Source organism: Gracilinanus agilis, chromosome 4 (genome assembly GCF_016433145.1).
Source record: "Gracilinanus agilis isolate LMUSP501 chromosome 4, AgileGrace, whole genome shotgun sequence".
Classification (NCBI taxonomy): Eukaryota; Metazoa; Chordata; class Mammalia; order Didelphimorphia; family Didelphidae; genus Gracilinanus; species Gracilinanus agilis.
Window position 1 is genome coordinate 339,698,547 of NC_058133.1, and position 15,336 is coordinate 339,713,882.

The 15,336-nt window shown below is 36.5% G+C and overlaps 1 pseudogene; it reads right to left on the reverse strand.

The window, feature by feature from the left end:
- Nucleotides 1–610: 610 nt before the first annotated feature.
- Nucleotides 611–972, reverse strand: LOC123246531 (annotated as a pseudogene).
- Between the last annotated feature and the right edge of the window lie 14,364 nt (nucleotides 973–15,336).

The following is a 15,336-nucleotide window of genomic DNA, read 5'->3' on the forward strand; positions in this document are numbered from 1 at the left end:
TGAATAATGCTGCCAATGACACCCCAAACTGCCATCAGCCTGATTAATTACATTAATACAAAATATAGTAGCAAAAATCATCAAAGTGGGTATTTTTACTATTTGAGGTGCCATAGGTCAAATATTATCCATGGAGCTGTGTTCATCATTTCTTCATGAAGTTCCAAATGATTGCTTAGCTCAGAGATGAATAGTAATCACTCGAAACTGATAGGATTTTGAGGCAGGATATCTAGCTATGTGTTTGTGTTTAACCAATCATTATGGTTTTTCCAGTAATCACCTAAAATTTCAAATCTGAAACCTAAGTTCAATTCCATAGCAGCAAAAGATATTCTCCTTTCCAAGTAGGGTGAAAAGATAATCTATCATCACAGCATCTGGAATTGATTTAACAAATGCATATTGATTATTGATTATGCTTAAATCTCATTCTCTAAAGTAAGAGGTCTTAACCTTTTTATGAATTGTGATACCTATATGTGTCTTATAATGCTTTTGTCTATGGATCACTTTTCAAACTAATAATTCTAATTAAATTAAATTAAATAAAGGGACACCTTGACTGCCTTACTGGGCTGAGTCGAGGCTCAGAGTGAGAATAGAGATTTTAGCTATACTTCTTGCTAGCAATTAGTGGATTCCTGAGGACCATGATGACTGAATCAACACTTAGGAACATCTTGGAATCATGAATCTTTGTTTATTGGCTTTGACTTCTTACTTTTGCCATTTTGGGACACCTTCATCTACATCTCCTTCATGTTATCCAACATCAGATTACAGTGATTGTTGAAGACCTTCACTCAGACCAAAAATGTCTTGTTATTCTGTCAGTTAATAAGAACCTGGGTATTTTTCCTTCAATAACTGTGTAAATACGTATAGGGGCCCAATGCTGAACTCTTCCTCTTTCTGTATCTTTAGCGTCTTAGGAGTCATCTCTTTCTTGTGCTTGTTTAAGACACTCATGGTGATGTTGGCCCCTCTGTCCTTTGCTCTCCTGCCTTCCTGTCTCTATAGCCTCTGATTGTATAAGCTTTTCAAAGGTAGTCTGGCATTGGATGCAGAGCCAAGATGGCAGAGAAATTATAATGGCCCACTTGATCTCTACCAAACTCCCTCCAAAAACTATGAAATAATGCTTCAAAATGAATCCTGGACAAGAAAACACACACACACACACACACACACACACACACACACACACACACACACACAAAGATAGGGTGAAATATATATTTTAGCCCAAAAGAACTTAGAAGGCCAACACAAAAGATCTATTTCCCTAAGCTAGAAGTAGAGCACAAAGATGCATGCCAAGAGAGGCACCACCACCACAACATGTATTGAGAGTAGCTGAATTAGCAGGAAAAGGCTTCCTGAACTCTCAGCCAAAGATGGTAACAGGAGTCAGAAGGTGGTTAGTGGTGTCTTTTTTTTTTGACTTTTGATGAAAGACTCTTATTACATTGCCCATATGAAGATCTAGATAGAAGTCTTGGGTCCAAATTTTAGGGTGAATAGGATCACTAGCACATTCTAGTGCTTGTAACCTCAGTAAAGTATGAGACTTTTGTGAGGAAGATTAATAAATTGTTATTTAGGAGGCTTAGCAGGCAAATTTGAAGATTCTAAATGGAATGGGGAACCAGGAAGTGTTGCCTCTCTCTCTGAGATGGACTCCATGGTGGCTGGGGATAAGTTGTAACTGACCCCCTGGGAGACCTCAGAGGAAGTAGAGTTTGTATCCTGATATCCTGATATCCAGAAGGAGGAAAGTCATTTGCCTGTGGGAGGTTAGGTTGAGACTATAAATCCTAACCTGAGTTGCTGGTCAGCTCAGCTTGGTTTAGCTCCCTGGCTTACCCAACTGAAGGAGTATTGGCTGAAGTCATGGGAAAGCTGAACCATTACTGGATTTTGACAGGACTCAGCAGTGAGAATCTCACTTTCCTTCCTGATCTCCATCATGCCCTGCCCTGCTATAGTTTCTAGCTTAGTGTAGATAAGTCCATTCCCGGTCCCTTGTAAAAGTGAAATTTGGGGAATGCCATTCGAAAAGTGTATATATTTCTATGGACAAGGGAAATGTATCAAAACTACATTTCCCGTGATCCAACATGGTCCAACTGGTTTCCGTTTCCGATGTCTTGACGCAGGGGAGAGCTTAAATCTCCTGGGTTAGGAGGGAGTGGCCTCTTTGCAAGTAGGCGCTTGGCTAGGAGGCAGTAATGGAGGCGGCAGTTTTGAATGCTTACAAGAGCGTGGTCTGATAACTTTATCTATCAACATGGCTTTAATTAAAACACTAATTTATATATTTATACCAGCCTTTATCATTTTTGATATTAATAATTTGGCGTACCAGAAGGTCAAAATTCGAACTCTCAATCTTCCAGATAGTCTAACGATAGCCATGCCTGTTTTTTGGCCATCTGGCTCAGCTCTTTTGAGCACTTTTTTAAAAAAGGAAAGTGACTTTCCTTGCCATGTTTTTGCTAAAAGCAAGAGCACGTTTTTGTCTCCAGTGGGACTCAGCCGGCCAGTCCAGCCCAAGCCACCTTGGGAGGGAGGTCAGGCCAGCCGATTCGGGCTTTTGGCTTTAAACTAAAATCCTGGAGCCCAGCCAGACTGTCTCTGCCACTGATCTCCATTCTTGACTTGCTGATCCTGCTGATTCTGCTGATACTGCCATCATTCCACTCCAGAACCTGAGATTTCCGGGAAGGAACCCAGTCCTGATTTGCCTCGACCTCCAGAGACTGCTTCAGCTTTGCCGCATACCATTTGGGTAGTATATTCCCCTTTTTTCCCTATTTCTAGCCTTCCACGTGTTTCTCTAAAGACCTAATTTAGCCACCCACACAAGCTCTACCTGTGGGATTTTCTACAATGACCTGACACCACGTGGACCTAGCATTTACCCTTAATGGGGCCAAATGGCCTATTCAGACTTGCTTGTGATTAAAAACTGAACTCAGGGGAAGAACTTTGAACTTTTAGAAAAAAAAACCCTTAAACTCAGCAGAACTCAATCAAAAGAACCTTAAATTGAAACCAGGGGTGAACTTTAAAAACCTCGGAACTGAATGAGCTTTATTTCTGTTTTAAAAAGACTGTATCTTACTGTATTTTGCTAATTAGTGTTTTGTAAATTAATCTTGCTTATTTCGTTGATTTTCCTGTTACACTGAATCATTTTAAGTTAATGTAGTTTGTGGCTGCTAGATTAATTCTGTTATGATTTTATTGTAACTCCCAAATAATGAGAAAAATCTATTAGAACTGGTAAGAGGTTTTGACCAGCTTGTTGATCTGATACTACTGGATTTATAGAGCACATGTCTTTTAAAAATTTATTCTGTCTTGGTAATTGTAAAGAACCTTGAAAGTTTCCATGCTTTAAATATTACCTTGTAATTTTACAAGAGGTATTTTTTAACTTTTACTTTAAATCCTTAAGAATTGTTGTCTTAAAAGGATAAAGCTCTTATATATTTTATTATAAGAGATATTATTGCCTTAAATGGGTAGAAGCATTCCTATCCAAGATTTTTTAAAACAGGAAGCTAAGGAGCTCCTGTATATTCCTATCCAGAAGGTTTCTTTTTTAAATATCACATTTTTCTATGGAAGCAATAACAGCATTTGCCAAGGGTTAAAAGTTGCAACAAGCATATAATTTTAAACATCACTGTTTATTGTTTTAAAATGTGCTATTGGAATAATGGTACTCTATTTGAATGTGCATTGTGAATCTGCTATTTTGTAAAACCCACTTTCTCTCACAGAAAGTCTCATTTTTGGGTAACATAACCCTTCTAGTTCTAAACTATCTATATATTTTTGATTTTTAAAACATTTTTAATGAGAGAAATTGATTTTCCCCTTTTCTCATCTTGTACTGGAAGTACATATATAATCATTATTTATCCTTTTTCTGATTCTACAGCAAATACCTTAGCCTATAGGACTGTGATTTAAATGCCTCTCTGATTCCAGAAGGGAATATGAAAGCCATTAATAGTGCTAAAGAAAGCACATGGTCAGAGACTTGACTGACTAAGATCTGCATAATAGCAGTTCTATGCCAATACTTTAGGGCTTGGAAATTGGGGTTTGAGTCCTGGAGTCCCAGTCTTTTCTAAAACTTTAGAGGACATGGGTCCCCTCGACTTAGATTCCTAGAAAGCACCTAAGATTGGTTATTTATTTCCCTAAAAAGCTGATGATAAGTCAGATCAGAGAGAGACATTTTCCTTAGGTCCTGGCCCTGGATGGGTAATTGCACACTGCTGAATTCACTTTAATTAGACCTTCATTCAAAGGTCTAAGTTTATTTTCCCCAGATTTTTGCACATTTCATTCACAAGTTAATTTTTTCTTCTTTTTTCTTGAATTTTATTCTTTTTGTTTTGCCAATTGACTTCATATAACCCCCAGGACTCAGCCACTCATCCTTAGCTGACCTGAGGTACTTTTTTTTAGAAAAAAGGTGTGTTTAAGATTTACCTCACAGGGATATCTGTTAAGTTTTTTAAAATTCGATAATGTAAAAATATATGTATATTTAATTAACTCTTTTAGGAGTAATTTCACGGGGAATTGTATGAATCTTAGAAGAAAATGTATGTTTTGTAATCTATAATGTAAAGTTTAAATTCTTTTGAGAATAATTTCAGGATAAGGATCTTGCCATCTCCCCAAAATCCAGACGATGAACTTGTTTTGGTGAAGACACCATGAAGATGTCTGAAAAGCCTTCACTGTACCATGAAGACCAAACTTTGAACTTTGGGGTGCAGTTGATTGAACTATGGGGAATTGAAATTGAGTTGTATGTATTGTTTTAATTGTACACTGTTGTGCCAGTGGGGGACAGCCCCAAATTGGTTTTTTGTCAATGCGTCTAATTTTAACCATTTGTTCATCTATTTCTTTTATCCCTAATTTCCTGAAAAATTTAGAAGCTGTTATTTTTACAGGTCCAGCGAAGAAAAAAGGACTAACCTTTTTTTTTTTGCCGGACCTCACGGGGAATTATAAAAGTGAAATTTGGGGAATGCCATTCTAAAAGTGTATATATTTCTATGGACAAGCTTGCCCATAGACTGGTAGAGTAGAACCACATTTCCCCTTCTGTAGACTATATTTTCTTTAATTAAGCCTGTGTTTATAAGCCCTCTTGTTAATATCATTTACTTGCAGTTTCTCTGACTCCCTGGCTAGGTGGGCCTGTGTGGCAGTTAAGGCCCAATAGTCACTCCTGTTAACTGCCATTTCCCAAACTGCCAAACCCAATTTCCCAGCTTGTTAAGTCCCCACCTATTGTCCATTCCTGTCTCCTACTCACCATTCTGAACCAAGATAAATATTTAATTTAATCCCCAGTTTTTCCCCATAAGAGACCCTGGTCACAATTCTAAAGTGGCAGAAAGTGTTAGTGGTTACTCACAGAACAGAGCACAATTTGGTAGAATATTAAATAAACTCTCCTCTTTACATCATACCACCTTGGAAGAAGAGAAAACTTATAGATGCGTAGGGCTTGCTCTGAAGACAGTTACACAAAGAACTGAAGATTGGAACATTGCTCTCTTCATGACAGGAACAGAATGTGCATGTGTAATAGTTTTCTAAATTAAAATAAAAAGATTGAAAAATTAGTAAACTACAAGAAAAAAGAAAAGCAACAACCAAGAAAGTTCTTTTGGTGACAGAGAAGTCCAAAACACAGTTAGAAGACAACAAAAGTATTTCTGCTACATCCAGAGTCTCCAAGAAATACATGAACTTGAGTGAAGCCAAAGAAAATGATTTTTAAAATCAAATAAGACAGGTAGAAGAAAAATTAGGAAAAGAAATGAGGATGATACAGGAAATCATGGGAAAAGAGTCAACAGCTTGGTAAAAGATGCACAAAAAATACTGAAGAAATTAATATGTTAAAAACGAATAGACCAATTAGTAAAATAGGCATAAAAATCCACTAAAGAGAACTTCTTATCAAGGAGAATTGGCTGAATGGGGGGGAAGGATATACAAAAATGCACTGAAGATAACTCCTTAAAAAGCTGAATTGGTCACATGGAAAAAGAGGTAGAAAAATTCACTGAGGAAAAGAACTATTAAAAAAATAGAATTGGCCAAACGCAAAATGAGGTACAAAAGTTTGCTAAAGAAAATTATGCTTTCAAAATTAGAATTGGGCAAGTGAAAGCTAATGATTCCATGAGAAATCCAAGAACAATCAAACAAAATTTTATAAAATGAACAAAATATGAATTATCTTATTGAAAAAATTACTGATCTCAAAAATAAATCTAAGAGAAATAATGTAGAATTATTGAACTATCTGAAAACCATGATGTAAAATATAACTTAGACATCAACATTCAAGAAATTATAAAAGAAAAGATTCCAGATATTCTAGAACTAGAGGATAACATAGAAATGGAAAAATCTACCAATCACTTCCTGAGAGAGATTCCAAAAGGATAACTTCCAGGAATTTTATAAACAAACTCCAGAATTCGAAAGTCAAGGAGAAAATATTGCAAGCAACTAGGAAGAAAAAACTCAAATACTGTGGTGCCACACTAAGAATAGTGCAAAATGTAGCAGCTTCTACATTACATTATTTAAGGGCCTTGAATATAATATTCTAGAGAGCAAAAAAAAATGTTAGAATTCCAACCAAGAATGACTTACCCAGCAAAACTGAGGACAAACCTTTTGAGTCAAAAATGGATATTCAATAAATGAATGACTTTCACACATTCCTAAAGAAAAGACTCCAGAGCTTAATGGAAATTTAATTCTTACAAAGAAGACTCAAGAGAATCATAAAAAGGTAAACAGGAATGATAAATCAAAAGACATTCAATAAGGTTAAACTGTTTACATGGGAAAATGATGCTTGTAACTCCCAAGATCTTTATCATTATTAGGGTAATGATGAGTGCATATAAATAGTGGGCAAGGATATGAATTGAATAAGATGGAATGATAATAAAAACAAATAAAAGGAATGATAAAGGAATTCATTGAGAGAAGAGAAAATAGAATTTGGTAAATTTTCTCAAAAATAAAGTCTTAAGAGAGCTTTTTCAGTGAAGGAGAAGATGGGTGAGGTGGGGAGGGAAGCCTGTGAACCTTACTGTCATCAGAATTGGATTAGTGAGGGAAGACCATACACAATCAAGTGAGTATAGAAGTCTGTCTTCCTCTACAGGAAAATAAGGACTAGTAGATAGAATGAGAGTGGGACTGATAGAAACAAAGGTAAATTTGGAGACGTAATAGTCAGAAATTAAACAAGGGGGAAATATGATGGAAAGTAACAAAAATAATCATGATGGTGCAAAAAATTATTACAGGTCTCTCTAGTAAGGCTTCCATTTCTCCCATACATAAGAGAAATGAGTCAAAGATATGAGTACAAATGTTCCCCAATAGGTAAATGCTCAAAAGATATGAATAGGCAGTTCTTAGACAAAGTAAATAGTACTCTCTCTATCCACATCAAAAATTTTCTAAGACACTATTAATTAGAGAAATGGAAATTAAACAACTCTGAGGTACAAACATAAACCTATCAGATTGACTATAATGACAAAAATGGAAATTGACGGAACTTGGAGGGGATGTGAGGAAATTGAGACAAAGGAAATTATACACTGATTTAGTCATTCTGGAGAGCAATTTGGACCTAGGCCTAAAAGACTATATAACAACACATATCATTTGACCCAGTAATGCCCCTACTAGGTTTAAATCCCAGAGATAAAAAACAAAAAGAAGAACCTATCCATACAAATATATTTAAAGAAACTCTTTTTTGTAGGGGCAAAGAATTTAAAAGCGAGGGCATAGCCATCAATTGGAGAATAGCTGAGTAAGTTACAATATATGATGATAATAAAATACTATTGTGTTGTAAGAAATAGTGAGCAGGAGGAACTCAGAGAAACCTGGAAAGAGTTACATGAAGTGAAGCATAGGGAACATTGTACACAATGACAAGAATACTGAATAATGAACAATGATGAATAACTTAGCTCTTCAGAGTAATATAGTGATCCAAAGCAATCCCCAAAAGACTCATGATAAAAGAAAAAATGCCATCTGCATCTAGAGAAAAGAACTGATAAGAGTCTGAATCCAGAGCAAAGCAAATATTTTTCACTTTCTTAATTTTTTTGTTTTTGTTAAAGCATCCTTCCACAAAAGGATGGAGTCGAAAAATGTTTTAAGAGATTGTAAAGCAAAATCAATATCAGATTGCCTACCATCTCAATTTAGGGGGGTGGGAGAAGGTGGGAGAGAATTCAAGACAAAATTATTTTTAAAATCTTAGAAATTAATCTTGCATGCAATTAGATTTAAAAAATAAAGGCAATCTAAGCCAATTTCCTACCCAGGGTGAACAAAGCCCTCAAATTCAGAATTTAATTAGTTTTTACATAAAAAATCAATTGTGTAAATCAATTATTTAACTATTTTCTTTATCAAAGGTGGCTACTGGTCACAATTTTTGCAGTAAGACAAATAATTTAGTATAAGTCTTACAGAAACTGATTTTCCTTTTCAAAATTTTAAAAGTTCATCTTCATCCTTATTTCAATTTCAGAAATAGAATACTACTAGCTGATCACCTGATACCTGTGAATATTATATTCATGTATGCAGTATTCCATTTTTGGAGAGAATGTGCTTTCTTTTCTTAGGAGTGATTTTCTTTCAATTAGATACTTCTAAAATTATTTTCAGTTAATTAATAGGATTTTAGATCTATAATAGGAAGGGGCCTCAGAGGTTATTTAGTTTCTCTTTTATTTAACTGAAAACTAATGCACAGTGTTTAAGTGAGTTATTTAAAAGTCACAGAAATTATCAAGTCCATGGGTTCCAAATTTAGCACTCTTTTCCTTGTACTATAGCTTATCTCAGTTGTTGCCATGTGCCAAATTATGATTGTTGCAAATTGCTAAAACATGTCAAAATTCCCCCATTATTTTATTATAGTGTTTATTCTCAGAGTACTAGGAAATTGCCAACCAAATTTGTATTAATGATCAATTTGGATTTCCAAAACTCAATTCCTGCATGACTCAAACACTGAGGGCAATTTGGAGGGAAAGGATGTAGCTGGTGGTTTGACAAGATTCGGTTTGTCAACATTTTAGCTCACAGGATTTGACACGATGCATTCTTTTTCCAACAGACGTCGAGTGCTTTGTCAGAATGTATTTTCTCAACTGAAGTCAAACTGCTGAACTCATTTTACCTTTTAACAACAAGGTGGGAAAACAAAATCTCACCCTTGGAAACAACAGCTAAAGATATTAAACACTATCTTACCCCCTGGTTATTGCTGGATGCCACAGTGATGGTGTGATTAGTGTTGCCCATCAGTGGAGATTGCCTTGTCAACTGAGAGATTAACTGTTCAAGGCATTCTCGCAGAGGAGGGAAATCTATGCCACCTTTAGGAGAAAATGTTGCTCCATGCGAAATCTCCTTCCCCAATCACAGGAAAACAAAGGGAATATGAAGACACAGGCAGAAAATGGGGAATAAGATTTCAATCTCATTAGAGATGGTTGTATAACTTGTCTATGTTTTCCTAATATGCAGTTAGGGGCTCCAGTTCTCTTGGATATGAGGAGACCAGTACCTGAATGAAAATGTAAGAAACAAAAAGCAAAATGAGGCCAAGAGAGTTGCTTTTAGCACTATGTGTGGCAATGTTTATTATTGATTGATTTAAAATGCCTCACACTGAGAAGGACCCCCAGATAGGAGGTAACTACTGATAGCAGAAACTCTGCTGAACATGGAGTTAGGAAGACATACATTTGAATCCTTACATTGACACTTAGCAATAGTATGAACCCCTGAGCAAGAGCCTTGTATTCTGTTGGGAGGAAAATTATTACTTAGTTATTAGCTTAGTATTAGACCTAGCAGGAAGGGCTGGAGAATTCCAAGATGGAATGGGGAAGCAGGAAGTGGCTCTTGCTACCTGAGACACTCCATGGTGATTGGGGCAAGTTGCAACTGACTTTAGGAAACACCAGATTGCCAGAGATCCCGTGGAAAGACTGTGACCTACTTGTGGGATATTTTGGTAGAGACTACTAATCCCAACCTGAGTTGTAGGTCAACTTGGGCTGAGTCAGCTCCCAGAATCTACCCACCTAGAAGAGTACAGCAGGTGGTCCAGGAGGAGCAGAAACACCACTGGAGTGGAGCTGGACACTACTGTGAGGATATCCATTGCAATCCTGCTTTTTCCTGTCTTAATTAGGTCTCAGTTAGTGTAGATAAGTCCCTTCCCTGACCCTGGGGTTTACCCCTAGTCTGAAGAGTGTAGTAACCTCATTCCCATCTTATTCTTAGTTGACCCTGATTAAAAGTATTTTAAAACGCTTGCTTTTACTTGCTGGTTTCCATAGGCCTAGATTAGATACTGCAGGGTGGCAGTTGGGCCAAATGCCACTTCAGTAGCAGTCACCTCCTTGGCAGTAAAACCTTATCTCCCAACCTTGTTTGATCCTGTCCATTTGTCATTCCTGTCTCCCTCACCCCATTGTGAACCCACAGATAATTTAGTTAACTTCCCTGGTAATCCTCCATTACAATTCTCAGATTTAATTCTCTCTTCTGTGAAATAGAATAATATTACTTATTACAATTATTGGGAGAAACAAGTGAATTAATTATATAATGCTTTGAAAACTTTAAAGTGCTATAAGTTTGTTGTAATTACAATACTTGCTTCTTTACTGTGTCAATCTATGAAAGTAAATGGATGCTGAAGGGCAATAACTATACTTTATTTAATGTAATCAAAATTATCTATTTTACAATCTGTAATGTTCTCTATCTCTTGTTTGGTCATAAATTCTTCCCTTCTTCATAGATCTGAAAGGTAAACCATTCCATACTGCCCTAATTTACTTAAGGCATCACGTTTTACATCTAAATATTATGTCTGTTTTGTTCTTATATTGGTAGGTGACATGATGTGTTGTTATATGCCCAGTTTCTACCATACCATTTTCTAGTTTTCCAAGAAGATTTTGTCAAATAGTGTGTTCTGTCCCAAAAGTTTGGATCTTTGAATTGATCAAATGCTAATTTGCTATGGTAATTTATTATTATATATTGTGTGCCTAATTTATTCTAGTGATCTACCACTCTACATCTTGGTCAGTTCTGTATTGTTTTGATGTTTATCACTTTGTTATATAATTTGAGATCTGATAGAGCTAGCCTACCTTCTTTTACATTATATCGTTGATTCCTTTCACATTCTTGATATTTCATTCTATCAGATGTATTTTGTTACTAACTTTTCAATGTCTGTTAAATAATTTTGGATAGTCTGATATTACATTTAAATAAGTAGATTAATTTAGTTAGAATTATCATTTTTATTATATTGGGTTGGTCTACTGATGAGCAATTAGCATTTTTGCAGTTGTTCAAATTTGATTTTATTTGTATGAAAAAGGTTTTGTAATTGTATAAATACAGTTCCTAGGTTTATCTTGACAGGTAGATTCCCAAGTATTTCATATTATCTGTAGATAATTTAATTAGAATTTTTCTATCTCTTACTGTTGTTCTTTGTTGGTATAAAAATACAATTAATATATAGTGATAAAATTAAAAACATCATGGTTTCAAAGGGTTTATTGAAAGCCATTTAGAAAAATGAAGCCATGCACCTATTAAGATTTAGTTCAAGGTTCCAGGTTAAGATGGCGGCAGAGTAAGAAGAAGCTCTTAACCTCTCCTGACTGAAACACACAAAACTCCTCAAGGGGACATAAAAACAAGTCCAGACGAACGGAGAAACCCAACAACAGGGCACAGTGTGGAAGGTACGTGGAAACAAGGCATTTCCATGCTATAAAGGGGTGAAACAGCTCTCACTAAATCGCGGGCTGAGCAACCACCCCATCCCCACCCCCTCCACACACAACACCTATAGTGCCGAAGCCAGATAAAAAGAAATAGAGCAAGTTTGGGGCACCCATTGAGTCATTGGCAGCTCTGGGGCCTGTTCCTGAGAGCAGCAAGATTTAGGACCCCAAAAAACTAACGAAAGCACACAAAATCTGAACGCAGGAGCAGGCCTCAGAGAGCGGATGCAGGGCGCAGAGCGCGGGCTCAGAGAGCAGGCAGAGGCAGAGGCGTGGGTGGAGGCAGACACAGCCAAGAGCCAAAGCTCTGAAACCCTGAGTGGGGAACCAGTTCAGACAGGTATACGACTGTGGAAGCAGCTCCCTGAGACTTGTAAAGAAACCTCCTGCAGAGGATCAAGCAAGGGGGTCCACCAGGGGGCTTGACCTTGGAAAAAAACAGAACTCAGACCTCAGGAGTCAAAAGACCGTGGACAGACCCTGAGCGCGAGGATAAACCTGAGAAGCTGCTGGGCTAACAATGGCTTCCCAGTCTCAGGAAGTTCAGAAGAGAAAGATTAACAACAAGAAAAAGAAGTCTTTAACACTCGACAACTTTTACACAGAGAAAATCCAGACAACCGAGCAAACAGAGGAGGAGAACAAACAAGCATCCGGACCCTCCTCAAATAAGGAAAACTCCTCACAAGCTATGGAAGAGTTCAAAACTGAGATTTTAAGGAAAATGGAAGAGATATGGCAAGAAAATAACTGTTTAAAAGGTAGAATCTTGCAAATGGAAAGTGAGGCTCAGAAACCAAATGAACTGATAAGAAAATTGAACACCAGAAATAACCAGATTGAAAAGGAATACCAGAAGATTATGGCCGAATACCAGAAGATCATAGCTGAAAACCGAAAGATTATAGCTGAAAACCAATCCCTAAAAGCTAGAATTGAGCAATTAGAAGCTAATGATCTCTCAAGACTAAAAGAACAAATAAAACAAAGTGAAAAGACTGAAAAAATAGAAGGAAACATGAAATATCTCAATGAGAGAGTGACAGACCAAGAAAACTGGTCTAGAAGAGACAATTTCAGAATCATTGGTCTTCCAGAAAAACCAGAAATTAATAGAAACCTGGACCCCATACTAACAGAAATAATTCAGCAAAATTGCCCTGAAGTCCTACAACAAGAGGGCAATATAGACATTGAAAGGATTCATACAACACCTGCGACATTCGATCCAGAAAAGAAAACACCCAGAAATATAATTGCAAAATTCAAGAGATTCCAAGCAAAAAAAAAAAATCTTACAAGAAGCCAGAAAGAAACAATTCAAATATCAAGGAGCACCAATCAGGATCACACAGGATCTGGCAGCCTCCACGCTAAAAGATCGCAAGGCTTGGAATATGATATTCAGAAAGGCAAGAGAGCTGGACCTGCAACCACGGATCAACTACCCGTCAAAATTGACTATATATTTCCAGGGGAAAGTATGGGCATTCAACAAAATTGAAGAATTCCAGGTATTTGCACAGAAAAGACCAGGGCTAAATGGAAACTTTGATATCCAACCACAAAAATTGAGAGAAACATGAAAAGGTAAATAAGATACAGAGGGGAAAGAAAGAAAACTTATAATTTTTAAATTTGCCTTTTTAAGGGCCTCAGTGAGATCTAATTATCTGTATTCCTATGTAGAGAAATGTTATGTATAATTCTCTGTAGTGAACTCTCTTCACTATTATAATATTCACTATTATAGTAATCAGAAGAATAATTCACAGGGTGAGGGTGGAACACTAAATAATCTAAGACGACATGGGGGATGGGAAAGAGGGGGTGAATAGCAGGGGACACCAAGAGAAACTTGAGTGAATAAGAAAATAGGATATTCTACTACACACAAAGAGGGCATGGGAGGGGGAAGGGACAAATACTATTATAAGAAGGAGAGGAAGAGAGCATTAAGTGGTAATAATCAAACCTTACTCTCAGTGTAATGAACCCGGAGAGGGAAGAGTAGCTATACTATCCATTGGGACATAAAACTCTTATATAACCCTTCTGAGAAAGTCAGAAGGGATAAATCAAGTGAAACAGGGGAGTGGGGAGGTCAAAAAAGGGAAGGGAGAAGAAGGAGAAGGAAATTCATAAGGCCTTTAAAAACAAAAAGAAGGGGAAAATTAAAGTAGGGGATAGAAAGGGAAGTTAATCAAGGGAGGGGATAAGGGATAGCGGCTCAATAACAAACCACTGGTTTAAAAGGAAAAAGGAAAAGGAAAAGGGGAGTAGGAATAGGGGAGGATTCGAAAACGTAGCAAATGCACAACTGATGATTATAACTCTGAATGTGAATGGGATGAACTCACTCATAAAATGGAAGCAAATAGCAGAGTGGATTAGAAACAAAAATCCCACCATATGTTGTCTACAAGAAACACATATGAGGCAGGTGGACATACACAAGTTTAAGGTTCAGGGTTTGAGCAAAATCTTTTGGGCGTCAAATGAGAAAAAGAAGGCAGGAGTGGCTATTATGATTTCTGACAAAGCAAAAGTAAAAATAGATATGATTAAAAAAGACAGGGAAGGTCATTACATCCTGATTAAAGACAGTATAAACAATGAGGAAATAACACTGCTCAATATGTATGCACCAAGTGGCATAGCACCCAAATTCATGAAGGAGAAACTGGCAGAGCTCAAGAAGGAAATAGAGAGTAAAACCATACTAGTGGGAGATCTAAATATTCCTCTGTCAGATCTAGATAAATCAAACAGAAAAAATAAATAAGAAAGAGGTAAGAGAGGTGAATGAAGTCCTAGCAAAATTAGATTTAATTGATATGTGGAGAAAAATAAATAGGGACAAAAAGGAATACACCTTCTTTTCAGCTGCACATGTTACATTCACAAAGACTGACCATGTTATAGGGCATAGAATCATTGCAAACAAATGCAAAAGAGCAGAAATAATAAATGTAACCTTCTCAGATCATAATGCAATAAAAATAATAATTAGTAAGGGCACCTGGACAGGCAAATCAAAAACTAACCAGAAATTGAATAATATGATTCTTCAAAACCAATTTGTCAAAGAAGAAATCATAGAAACAATCAATAATTTCACTGAAGAAAATGACAATGATGAGACATCCTACCAAACTCTGTGGGATGCGGGCAAGGCAGTACTCAGGGGGAAATTTATATCCTTCAGTGCATATATTAACAAATTAAGGAGGGCAGAGATCAATGAATTGGGCATGCAAGTCAAAAAATTATAAAGCGAGCAAATTAAAAATCCCCAGATGAAAACTAAATTAGAAATACTAAAGACCAAGGGAGAAATTAATAAAATCGAAAGTAAAAGAACTATTGAATTAATAAATAAGACTAGAAGCTGGTA